Source organism: Rhagoletis pomonella, unplaced genomic scaffold, assembly GCF_013731165.1.
Source record: "Rhagoletis pomonella isolate Grant_MI unplaced genomic scaffold, Rhpom_1.0 Rhpom_scaffold_00005, whole genome shotgun sequence".
In the NCBI taxonomy this organism is placed as follows: Eukaryota; Metazoa; Arthropoda; class Insecta; order Diptera; family Tephritidae; genus Rhagoletis; species Rhagoletis pomonella.
In genome coordinates, this window is record NW_023458559.1 from 32,658,813 (window position 1) to 32,672,613 (window position 13,801).

Below are 13,801 nucleotides of genomic sequence, written 5' to 3' on the forward strand. Positions count from 1 at the left end.
TTTTTTTTTGTCGGAACCAGGTACAAAACAAGCGTGCAGAAAATAACACTCAGACTACATGCCGTCCATTGTACTGTTTTACAATTTACTAATTTTAAAATCGTAAATTAATGGTTATTTTGTGATTTTTATTTTTTCGATAATTTTTTATCGTTATTTTGTGATTTTTATTTTTTCGATCATTTTTAAAGGTTATGTAATGGTTTTAATATTTTCGATCAAAAATAAGAGGTATTCTTAGTTTTTTAAAAGATGTAAATTGAATGTGCACAGATTTGACTTAGAAACAATTTTTCCAAGTACGTTCAAATATACATATGTATGTGAATTGTTGATGGTGCTTTGTCACATTAAGAAAATTCTCTAATAGGGACCTTCGCCCCAAAATTTCATCGACTAATAAGAGGGTTGCCATCCTTTCCTTTTATTGCGGCACTTTCCTCTCTGTTAATTAATTGTGGTGGCAACCTCGAAGACGCTCAATTCTGTTTTTCGGAATTAGCGGCCCGTTATCGCACCATTAGGCTCCAGCCAACCGGGCAGTAAGGCATAAAGACCTTTACGAACCGTTGCCCCTCTTATTAGCGTATTTTAAAAACAACCAAATACCTGCACCAGACGACCTATAAGTTTTAATATATGTAAACATCTCGATTTTAGAAACCGCCAGGCGTTGAATTGCAGGGGAGCAGGAGAACTTAGCAGTGGCGCCAATCGAGACGCGAAGCTAAGTAGCCTCACATGAACTCCTCTCAATTCATGTGAACTCACCTTGACTCCCCTCACCCCAACTCACCTAATTTCATATCAACACAATTCCCCTTACCTCACTTCACCAACACACACACAACATACCACAAATAATGTTATTTCATCCCAACTTACTTCAACTCACCTCGAATTATCTCACCTTAGCTCAACCCACCCTAACTCACCTTAAGTTATATGAACTCACCTCAACTGAACCCACTTCACTTCAGCTTAACTCAACTCAACTCACCTTAACTCACCTCAACTTAATTATAAGGGGTTGAATTTCAGCCGCTGGTCGAACAGTAGTACGATTAATTTCTTGTTGAAGATGACAAGTGCATGATTCAATAATACAAGGTTAGATAATTATTGACAGCTGCGGTTTGACACTCCCTTACAAAAGGTTGCATTTGCGAAAGACAGAGAAAGGGCAAGAACGCAATCAATTGAGGAAATCTGGCATTTTAAACGAAATATTGGACGTAATATTGATTTACCTACGTGAATTACGTAATTTATATGCTATTTAGCTGTATAAAAAATGCAAAATGACTCAAAATTAAAATAAGACTACTATGAAATTGATGTAAACATCCAATGCTTATGTTTTCATCAGTTAAATATGCTTCATATGCATAAACAAATAAACATATTGCACAAAAGCTTATACTTTTATTTCACACCAAAGCTACACTGTTTCCAAGTAAATTTGCAAAGAAGCAACACGGTGCCACTGCTAAGGGAGCGGTGCGAGAGAGACAACTGTCAGTTTATCGAACCTTGTATTATTGAATCATGGACAAGTGTATATCACATTTGTTGTTAAAAGATTGTATCGGCTCTAAAGGTGGGTACAGTCCATTGCACTCGGTCTTCAGTATGTAGTAAGTTTCGTTTCTTTGTTCTCATCCAAAAGTGAGTGTTTGCGCAGTCAATTTTGGCCGATAATAACTAAAACTGTGAATAAATAAAAATAGCAATTCTTTAAAGAAAAATATAACTAAAAAGCAAATAATAGTCTACAACATAGGCAACTAACCAACTCTTTATCTAACAACCCAAGTCTTATTTAATATGTAGCACGATACAATTGGTGTCTCTGTGTTTAATGATAGACATTTGTGACTACAAAATATTTTAAAGCGTGTCGAATGTAAAAGGATTTTAACGGAATGAAAAAAAGAGTCCTACCAAAAGTACACAAAAATGCACACATACTTACTAGATTTTTTTCTTAATTTTTGTTGAAACATTTTTTGATGTAAAAATTTTAAAACTCCGTCAATAGTAGTTAGAGACAAAAAATGACTACGCATTCAACGAGTGGGTGAGTTTGTCGGCTGTCACATAAATCGCACATTTTATCACCGCTTAGAGAGATGACTAGAGAATGAGTAATAAGAGGGGGTTACATATAAGTCCTACCTCTTTGCAAGTCTGGCAACAACAACAACAACTCACTTTCAAAACTGAAGTAGAAGATTCACAAAAAAAGGGTTGTTGATGCTGAAGCGAATCATGGCTAACGCAGCCACAGTTCATGCCACACTAATGAGTTTCAATTACATAGCAGTTGCTGTTGTTGTTGTCAATGCAATTTGCTGGCTAAAGGGCAAACTTTGATTGAAACTAACGGCCTGCTGCCAAAAAAGCAAAGGCACGGTATGTCAACTGGAATGAATAGAACACTAGGAGCTTCAAATACAGAGCTTACCAGTAAATCGAAGGAGAGGCGGACGAATGTAGTGGACTACGGAGTGTGTAAGATATTTGTGAAAGTGCAGTGAAATGATTGCTGTTGCAACACGCATTTAATTAAATTTTTGCCACAAAATGCGGCACACGCAGCTGAGGCCACTAAAAGGAGCAACCAAAAGAGGAAGAGTGTGATATAGACAGATAGATAAGAAAAAAAGTGAGCGATAAAGAGTAAGCACTGGAGTGAGTGGGTGGCAGCGTCGACTCGAAAATGAACAAATGCTTTGATGAAAGCGCATAAAAGTCGTAAAGTTTTATGATGACGCAGACATCGCATCGCAGCGGCAATGCTGAGGAGAGTGATAAACAGTGCCAGTGGCATGGTGACGGGGTGGCGGGGTGGCGAAGTGTCAAAGTGGCAGTCAGTGCCGACCACCAAAATTAAAGCCGCATTTTCACTCGTCCACTGATTCGGTGTAATATCAGTAGAGTAGTATTTTTTCATGCTGCTGCTATTTGAAATTAGCGCACAAAGTGTAAACATAACGATGCTTGTCGCTTGTGGCCTGCCTGTCACATGTGGCATGTGGCATGTTGTGGTAAAGTATATACGCTGATATGCTGCACTGCACAGTGATGTTGATTTTGTTGAGCCGCCATTGAGTTGAGTATTTTACGATTATTATTGGGATTATGTCGAATTACAAGCAGCAACCAGAGGTGATGTAGCAAGAAGTATACATATAAGCGGTTAAAATTCGTGGTTGCAAAGTGACTGAAGGTGCTACTTAATTTCATACCCTAATATTTGGCGCCGGATTACTAAGAGCACAGGATTTCGTCATGTGGCAGCTGATGACAAAATTGATTTTTACTGAAACAAATACGCAAAAGTGATGTTTATAAAATTTTTTGGAGAAGGGATAGATGTTTTCAAGATCGCTAGTATAGTGTTTATACTTATATCCTTGTACTTCCAGCCCTAAAAATTTCTGGCCAGTCACTATAGTATCGTATAGGTGTTGTATGGATGAGGATTGGTCGTACATAATTAAAGGAATAACGTGGGACAATCCACTGTGGATCGCGTCTGGCGAAAAGTAATAAGATCGAAGTTGGTCGTTTTAATTATTTTGTTCGACAGCTAACTCTCCACCTCAAAGGGTTCTTTAGGAGTTTTTTTGATCTGTATTTTAAACAACCAATAGTCGTTTCTCAAAGTGTAAGTTTTTTTATTATTCCAATATTTTTCCTACCGAAACTATTGCCGAAAACCTTGGCCTATTCATGCCCCCTTAGCCCCCTCCCTTCCCTCGACGCTAGAGCGGTCTGCCGTCTTTCTCCTGCCTATAATTGAATCGTGTCCAAGTAGTCTCTAACAAGAAGGGATGTGATAATCCTTGCTAACTAAATGCCTTTTCAAAGTTCAATTTGGCGCAGGTTAATATTTGTAATAATTCTCTCTTCCTTCCTTCATCGGGCTGTACTTCAATATAGTTATCTAGAATAAAGGCTGTCTTTTCAGTTTTCGCTGGGATTTTCACCAGAAACTCTGCATGAAGGTTCTTTGAACAAAACGTCGTTAAACATCCGGTTTTGCAGTCCCGCCCGGCTTGGCTGCTGTTACTTGAAGAAAAGTGTTCAGTGGATTGATCATTGATCATTAATACCACGAATGAATTTGACACATTCAGAGAGATGATCATGCGGCCAATAAACTCTTTTGATCCTGACCTACTGTCTCCATGTTCGACCAAAAAGCCTTTTGTCGACGCATATGGGCGGCTCTCGTAAGAGTTTTATCAATGTGTATAGCGCAAGATCCAAAATTTTTGGCTTCATAAGAGTTTTCAAGCACTGCCCTTCCGAGAGTGACCGAACCAAGATTTGGCTCAAACTTTGATGAAAACTGCACAATAACAGCCTTTAACCGTTTAATGCTGAGCCCTTCATTGGCACATCAGTTTGAAACTGCCAGTTTCGCCTGCGTTCGAGATATCAATAAAAAAAACAGACTCTCATTGCTTTAATCTCCACGTGAGTGCCTATCATCAATCCAACCAGCAATTGGAAAATCTATGTTTCTTTGCACAAATTCCCTAGAGAAAAAAGCACATAGACTAATATATAAAGCCGCCTAGATTTCCAAGAAAACATACAAAGCAAACTCCATGTTTTTTTACAGCTTCTTCTATCTTGCTAACTAGATACTTCAGGACCGAATGCTTTGATTTCGTTTTGACTTTTTGACTTTGAAACACTTTACCGCTCACCGTACCTAGTTCTTTTCAAAGATGTGGCCAGATATGCTATGGCTTCTCACTCTGGTGAGCGTTTGTTTGTTTGTTGAGGAGATAGGAGTCCGCTGGTCCACCGAAGTTCCACGGAAATGCACTTTGGAAAAATTTCAGCGTCTGGATTTTGATGTTTACAAATTTTGATGCAGCGGACAGCATCTCTATTGACTTGCATTTGTGCCTCTACCTTTCCCTCTTGTAGCATGTGAATATTTTAGTGTTCCAACAGGGAATCAAACGTTTCAGAAATGTGAACGAGTGAAGAGAGGAATCACAGGGGAGATTTACCAATCTGAACCATTTGCCTTAATCCATTTGTCCACTTCCTCATTTCCCGATATAACACTGCGTTCCGGCATCCAGTAAAGTGTTATCAGGTTTTACCGAAGGGGTTGTTAGCGATTACGGCATTCCCGAATGCATATCGAGCTAGTCGCTAACGACCCTAAAGCTTTGATAGCAGCTTGACAGTCAATAACGAAGGCTCAATTAGACGGTTGATCAAGCTTACAAAATTGTCCCACATGTTCATTGCATACATATATATATCGCAGCCTGAAAAACGCGGCAGTATTCTCTACGTTTGTACCACTCTCTCAAAGATAATCTCCGTCACCCAAGATCGGGGTTTCGTCATCTTTTAGATCGATATAAAGCTGCCTTTCGATCTGTCGGGAAAATTAATATAGAAGTTGCGGTCGAAATTAATAATCGCAGATCCTGTACTCCAACCAAACTCTGTTCAGGATGGTAGCATGGCCTTTTCTAGTTATTTGCCGCCTGTTAGACGCCCAAAGTCCTAGAGCACATTTATCTGTGGCACATTTCTCGAATGTACATATGTATATCTATAAGCAAAACGTCCAGGAGTGTAGATTATGTGAATAGAAATATTGGTGGGTTAAGAATCTTTAACAGTGCTATGACCTGCCCTTCATGCTTTAGGAATAAAGACCACTCTTACCTTCTGGCTTTGGTTATAACTAAAGGTGAGACTAGCCCTGTAAATAGCCGTTAGTCAGGGATTTATTTCAGCAAACGTGCGTTGTAGTAGCTAATTTTCAGGATGCGTATAAATAGTCTGGTTGATCATTGGTTTCAGAAGGACCTTGCAATGTTTGTGCTTCACAATATGCAACTTTATTAAAATAATACTACCTACTCCTTAATCTCGCTTTACCCCAGTTACTATAAAATTTTGCATGGCCATTTATGTTGGCTGGTATGCCTGCGTCCTGTTATAGCCACTTCCTATTATAGCTACTTTGCCTGAAGCATAACTAATTTAGTTAAAAATTAGATACACTCACGAGATCGTTTATATATGCACATACGTATTACGCTATACTTCGAGAGTAATCGATTGCAAAGCGCTAACCCTTTTGCAAACAATTGAAATAAATACTTCAACTCTCCAGAGACCTTTAAAACGGACCACGCGCGCTCCATCACCGTCAACGCTGATGTTGATGAGCAACTGTCAAAAAATTGTCTATCAGCGTTGCGGGAATTTAACATGACTTATGCTTAAACTCACGAGACGACGCTTACACTTAGTTGGAAATATTTTAAACAAATTTAACAAATGAACGTACCTACATATATATGTACATTAAGGTGGTCCAAAAAAAAGAAAAGTTGGAATTTTAATGCGCTCTAGGATTGCTCTATACCGAAAAAAATATACCCCTATCTTCTTAGTTTGAAATGAAAATAAAATTTATAAGTCGCTCAAAATGCTCAAAGTTTTCCATGTATTTTATATGAGAAAAAAACAACTTATCTATACCATTTCTACGAAAAGTTTTCTTCTCATATAAAATACATGGAAAATTTTGAGCGCTTTGAGCGGCCTCTAAATATTTTTTGATTTTAAAATAAAAAAATAGCGCTAATTTTTTTCGGCAGATATATAAAAATCCAAGGGAGTGAGAACATTAAAATTCCTACTTGTACTTTCACACGCATTTTTGGACCACTCTAATGTACATATACACATGTGTACTTCAACCCTTTGGCTTGCCGTGTGCGCATCATTTGCTATGAGTTGCATTCATTGGAGGCGTTGAAAATTCCATTCAAAAAATTTTACCATTTACTTCCTTTTGCCTTTGTCAGCTTTCGCAGCCTCATATGAAAAATGCATAAATTATACAATTTTATTTCGTGTTGTGGTATTTTCTTTGCACAAAAGTGCGCGCCCGCCTGCCGGTTCGCAGCTATTTTATGTAATTTTTTTATAAATATACTCCCACTGCTTTTCGAACTACTTTTTTTTTTACAGCAGCTTCATGCCGTTGCTCGCTTTTTTTAATTCCATTAAACGTACGTCCGGCAGCGTGTTGGCGTGTTTAATCCTTTTTTGTTCTATATACAACTGACTCGAATTTCAAGGGTTAAGCTGCTGTGCTTATTTTTTATTATTAATTTCGCTTGTTGTTTTTATTGTATTTGACATAGAAAAGCGCATCAACACGCGCGCTCATTTTTAGTCATTCACTAATTTGAAGTTTGTTGCTGTTACTGCTGTTGTTGCTGTGGTTGTTGTTTCCGTTTCTGTATGGAAAACTCTTTGACAGCAGCTCAACAACTCATCACCGTGAACATCGCCAACACCATCACTATCAGCCGCCGTACCGTTATGGCTAACGTCATCAAAATCGCTCGTAAATTCATCAAGGCAATCTGTTTTGAGGGCGTGTGGTCACGTGACTCTAAACATTATGTGAAACGGACTTATCTCCGTGTTGGCTATTAATTGTGGCATGCAGATTAAATTTGTACGTGGAGTGATGAATACATACTTTAATTTTATCGCGGAAGTGTAGGAAATATATGTTTTCATCAAAGGCACAAAAAGGGTTGGTTAATTTTTGGTAAGTTTTAAGAATTACTCAACGTTATTTTTAAAATTAAGTAAGAAGTTAGTAGAATAATTTTACGTACAGATAATGCTAACAAGAATTATGATTTTAGGAATTATATACAAGCTTCCAACGGGAACATCCGAATATGGCTGCATCGATTCTAAGTATATATCTCAGCCAGAAAATGGTACCCTTTTAATTTTTGTGTATTATGCTTTGCTTCTTTGGTGAAAGCTAAGTCCAAGCACTCAGTAGTCTATTTATTTAGAAACAAGGATTATTCAATCTCAAAACCGTGGGGTTTTTCACTGTATTTATTGACCGGAACGTCAGTTCGGGAAATATGACTCATGTCTTACTATGAAGTCTCTTATTGGTAAAAGCCCAGATAAGCCTTTTGTTCTTGGGTAATCCATAGATAGAAGGTCTGGCAGCTGAGAAGGAAGTGCTGAGATGATTTCTCATCGTCTTTTAAGCTGCGCTTAATAAAAATCTGTGACGATATTAAATCGCACCGCGTAGGTTCCTAAAGGACAGTGTCAGGTCAGTACACCTGTAAGGTTCAATAACTGCAGCTTACCTCACTTGACCTCCGGTCAACAACCGGCCAAAAGGGCATTGCAACTTTGCATGCCAGAGTTTTCGCCCAACGCTCGCTGAGCCGCCTGAAAGCCCATCTGCCCAGGAGCAGGCCGCAGGTTGCCAACGGAACTGCTATGCTCTCCCTTGCCGAGGTGTTTGACTCGAGGGTGTCCTGCCTAGCTAATTCATCAGCCCTGCAATTTTCAGTGATAACAATGGGTCCCAGGGCACCAAATCAGATTGATTTGAAAGTGTTTCGAGGCAGTTGAGAGAGAGAGAGAGGTCATGCCTTTATCGAACGTACCATTGTTGGTTTCAGCGCCCTGATTGCCACTTGCCAAACAGAGTAGATATTTACGCTCCTAGTCGGCAGTACATACTTCCTACAACTCTCCAATGCAGCTTCGATCCATCCGTGAAGATGTTTATTGGACCTCCACTCCAGAGGCTGCCATTTTCCCGTTCGCCTCTTGGAGGGATGTGCGTGGAGAAGGATTCGTTTAGGGCGAGCCTCGGAACACTTAAATCTATTTCTGGCTATAGCAAGTCGAAGGTTTTAAGAACTATCTTTTGAGAATGACAACGCAGGGCTTTTTAGTATAATGGCTAGAGTATGAGTGGTCCGGAGAGCTCTGCTTATTCCAACGAGGGCCGCCCTTTGCACGCGCTCTAGCTTCCTAACAAGAGTAGACTTTTCCAGTGAACTCTATCATATATTTAACATGATTGGCTTGTTTGTGGTTTCGTTTAGCCAGTATATAACTTTTGGAGAGAGGCCCATCTCTTGCCCATGGCAGTTAGGGAGAACAAGTGAAACACGCCCTGTTGAAGGAAGCTGGGCATGAGACGCTTTGTTTATTCTGATGAATAATACTAGCTCCGTCTTTCCAGAATTTGTAGCAAGCACGCAGCCAGCAGTCCAATTTGTGTCCAAGTTTAGGTACCCTTGCTTAAGACAATACAGAGTGTCCAAGAAGTTTTCTCTGACGATGAGTGCCACACCTTCTAAGCAGGCAATAACCTTTCATCCTCCCCATTCCACTCCTCCAGAACGACGTTTATCATGGCTATCTAGAGAAAGGGCAAAAGGACGCCTTCCTGCGTACAGAGGCATTGCCCCATTCCCCTGTGACAGTTCTGTCGTGCAGCATACGGGAGATGAGCCTAACCCTCGATATCCAGGAAGTCGCCAACTGCAAAATATTTGTCCTTAACTTTGTGTGCATGGCAGATTCCCTTCAAGTAGGCATGCTGGGAGAGGCTCAATCGCTCTTGAGAAATCCTGTTTCTTATATGTATGCAAGTCAATAAGTCTCTCAAAAGTTTTCAATAAGAAAGAAGACTGATCTGAAGTGCCCCGGAGACATGTGAGAGCGTTTCCCTGGTTTGGGGATAAACTTAACAAGTTTGGTTTGCAGACAAACCGGTTTCGGCATTGTGTCATCTTCAGTGTAATTTTTCGTTCGAACGTTCGAAGGGATGACGGAAATTCGTTCCAAAATAAATCATCTTACCACCCTGTCGGAAAAATAAACCAACACCAACAGATAAACTTAACCTTATACTTCTTCAAGCTCTTTCTAAGCAGCTCGCATTTTTCTACATCGATGTAAAAGTCACGATGGATGTACCGCTTCCTAATACTCACTGTTCACTTTGGCAATAGGAAAAGAAGCCACTGAAATGACATCCAGACCTAATCAGGCCTTGATATGTTTAAATTTTATTTAAGTACCAAGCTGGGTTATCAATAATTGTGACTATCACTGCTTGACATTGATGGGTAATTTTTGGCAGAAAATACCGGTAAAGGAAAGCAAAATGCGTCACGAAATAAATACATAATGTTCTCAATTTATCAATGTCCAATTAATGTTGACCCTTGTCACTTCCCATCACCATCGAAGGAGCAACAGGGCTGCATTTAATTATATTTATGCGTTTTTAAAAAGTTTTCAAACAATTAGCGGACGTTTTGTGGGCGCAGGCGGACTACAGCTGCTAGATATTTTGGAGAGTGCTATTTCGTTCTGAAAGAAAAAAATGAAAATTGGTGTTGTCTTAAAAATTGAATTAACAACATCGTCACGTCTTGTGGTGTTTAATTAATTAATGTGTTGCTAAAGAACTTTTTTCGCACCAGGACAAGGACGGATATGAAGGGAGACGGTAGGAGGGAGAAGAACTTTCATTTGTATGCAAAAAATATAAATACATCTGTATGTATGTATGTATTTGAAAAAAATGTTTATCACCAAAAAGACGACCATTTTTACTTTACATTTCTCGACGTCAAAGCTAAAACGATGAGATAACTTTTTTCGCGTGCCACATATTTAACTCAATTTAAACTTTTACGCTGGCCCGGAAGCTAAAAATTGCATTCCCTGAAGGTAAAGTTAAAATGGTCCACGTAGCAAAGCTATGTTTGTATGGAAAATTTTCAAGCGTATATTTCTGCTAGAACACGTACATATATGTGTGTTTGTAATCAGCTTTTGGTTTGACTTAATTGTGGTCGCAGGTGTAGACAGCGAAATTTTTATTGCGGATATTTAAAAACGAAATGCTGCGCAAAGCGAAAAAGGTAGACTAGCAGGCGAAAAAAATTAAGTAAAAATAAAAAATTGTAAAATTGTTATTAGTCAATTTAGTTTCAGCTGGAGTAGATTTGCTAGACGAGCGGTGAGGGTTGTTAGGTAGAACATGGAAGAAGAAAGATTGGTAAGGATGTGCATATAGGAGTTTAGGCGATGAAGGGAGTAGTAAGGACTATTTTTACGCTGGATTGTCAATGTGTCGTCACAAGTGCTAAATACCGAAAACCGTACCTTTTCAAAAATGTGCGTTTTTTTTAGTTTACTTAAGTTTTTTCTTGCCTCATCGTCGCTGTGTGTCCTTTTTTCAACCATTTCACTCACCCTCAATGCCTCAATAATTTTTATACTTAATGTGCGGATTTTAAAACACTTTATTGCCTCAAGCACTGTTTGTTACACAAACAATTGCCACTCAATTTCCGTTGTTAAGGCAAAAGCAAAAAAAAAGATGGGCAGGGGAACTATGCACGTTCGCAGCCTATTTATCGGCGCAGCAATTGTGACTTACAGCATTTTTACGACTCTAATACTTTTAAATTGCCTACTTGTCTTTGTCTTAAGCAGGTAAAATGACCGTATTTATGAGCAGTGCAAAAGAAAAAACTTGCAACAATTTACGCCCTTTTTAGCCTTTCACCAGCGAAAGTGCCAATGGTTTTGTAAGAGGAAGAGCGCGAAAGTGTATTTGTTGTAGCATATGCTTAGGCGTTGTAGGCAATTGAAAAGGATTAAATGTTGCTACTTAAGATAATAAAATAGACTTGTGAAAAATAAGAAGACTTAGAAAAATGCGCAACAATTGTGCAAACAAACGCAGGTGAGTGTAATGGCAATAATGGCATCAAAAATAAAAATTATTTTTAAGTATGAAGAATTCAACAATCACAAATATGCCCCTCGCTTACCAGCACCCTCAGCCCTTAGAAATGATTCAATTAATCTGTTTCTGTAAAATGCTCTTGGCGCGTAATTTGAGTTGTATTTATATATTTTTTCTGTTTTAAACTTTTAAGCTTCCAAATATAATACTTGTGTGCGTGCTGGAAAAAAGTCTTAAATTTCCAAGCTTACGCATTTTGCAACCCTTTGGCGATTTGGCGCTATATATTTTTCCTTTTTTATTTAAAATTTTCAAACTAGCGCTGCTCTGGCCTTGTTGCTGGAAATTTAATACTTTTTTAGTTCGCATCTTTTTTGTGCTTGTGCGCTTTGCGTAATTCGTTGCTAATTAATTCCATTTGGCGCGCATAGCCGTCAGGTATGGTGTTGGTGAAATTATTTTTAAGCCAATTATAAAATAATATGGATGGCGAATTTAATATGATTTAATTTTTTGAATTCGTGAACCACTCAAAATGCATTCCAATTTTTTTTTTTTGTAATAAATTTAAGAAATCTAGCCGATGGCGGCGCTGCTTTTCACAAAGATTGAGTGGAGAAAAGACCTTTTTCTTCTCTTTTTTTTTGGCGCTGTAACCGCCTAAGCTGCTTCCAGGAAACCACTCCGTCCTTTCTCTGCTGTGGCAACTGTTGCCAATTAGAAATGCCAAGTGAAGCCAAGTCCTTCTCCATTTGAAAAATCTTGTAATAAATTCTTGCTGAGTGGTTCAGTTCTGCAGCTCTTTTCATATTCTTCTATATTAGATAGAAGAAATTGCATGCCAGGGAGCCGATCTGTCTGAAACCTCGTTTGGCAGCAAACCGCTCGGACAGGTTATTCTAAATTCTGAAGGAGCTGGTGGAACTGATCAACGTCATTCTACACAGCCTTCTCAGTTTCGCGAGAATACCAAATTTGGGAATAGCGGCGTAGCGGCGTAAAACCAACTTATTTTCGTGCTACCGAAAGCGGCTTTGAAGTCGCGTGTCTTTTCTAACATTTGTCGTATGATTAATATTTGATCTACAGTGGATTTATAAGGTTCAGCTACACTGAAAAACCTTGATCAGTTCGTTGACGGTGGACTTCTGGCTGACCCACCGTGGCCGGCGTGGTTGGTCACCCCTTGTGGATTCGCAGAGCACACATCGAATCTTCTCGACGAGCATGCGCTTATCCGACCATATTCTATATAATATTTTTACCATACGCCGCCGCACTTGAACAGCTCAGCTGGTAAGCCGTCAGCTCCCGCCGCGAAATTGCTATTCGTACGTCGTCATAGTCGAGTGTCAGTACATGGACTCCGTCGTATTCGACTGGCGGCTCGGTTCATCTGCTCCGCTGGTTTGGGTGTTGCTGTCAAAATGGTGCAGAAATGTTTCTTTGGACATTAGCTTCTAGTGCACCGTTTCAAATAGGAAGGTTTCTAGTTCTTAATATAAAAGCAGCAATGAGCTGAACTTACTTTGTGAATGAAATTGAGAATTTAATGAGATATTCATCCATGCATTAAATAGACTCACGACCCGCACAGAAGTGAACCAAAAATTTAGTCAATCTTATGTAGCTTACGCATGATGCACCCTGGGCAAAGCCAATTGATTTGCGGTCTTCCCGTTCCACTAATACCTGCACGATGGACTACTCTTGGGGTTCTCTTTTTCCGAGCTTTTGGTTTGGTATTCAGCTACCTGAGTATGCTGGGAAAAATTCAGCAGTCATATCCTCCATTTCATTAAAACCCAATCCTCGTCGCGGCTTTGTCTTATATAACTGAGGTACCATTACTTTAGTGTCGGAGTTGGATAGCGCCTTTGAGTTGATACTCAAAAGGATTTCAATAAGGACCGAAAAAAAACAGTAGTTATTTCTTTAATCTGAGAAATACATTCCATGCCGCCGGACTTCAAAGCTGTCTCCTATTTCAGATGAGAGGCACTGAAGTATCAATATTTCAGAGTTAACCTGGAGTTAGCCTCTGCTGCCGTAGATAGAGGAATGTCGATGCAGCCGAGTAGCCTTAAAAACCGATATCCACTCACGTACCGGCCTTGAGAAAGAACTTTTGTAAGCTATGTCGCGCAGTCGTCTCTGAACAAGTGCCGGATAGGGCACCACAAA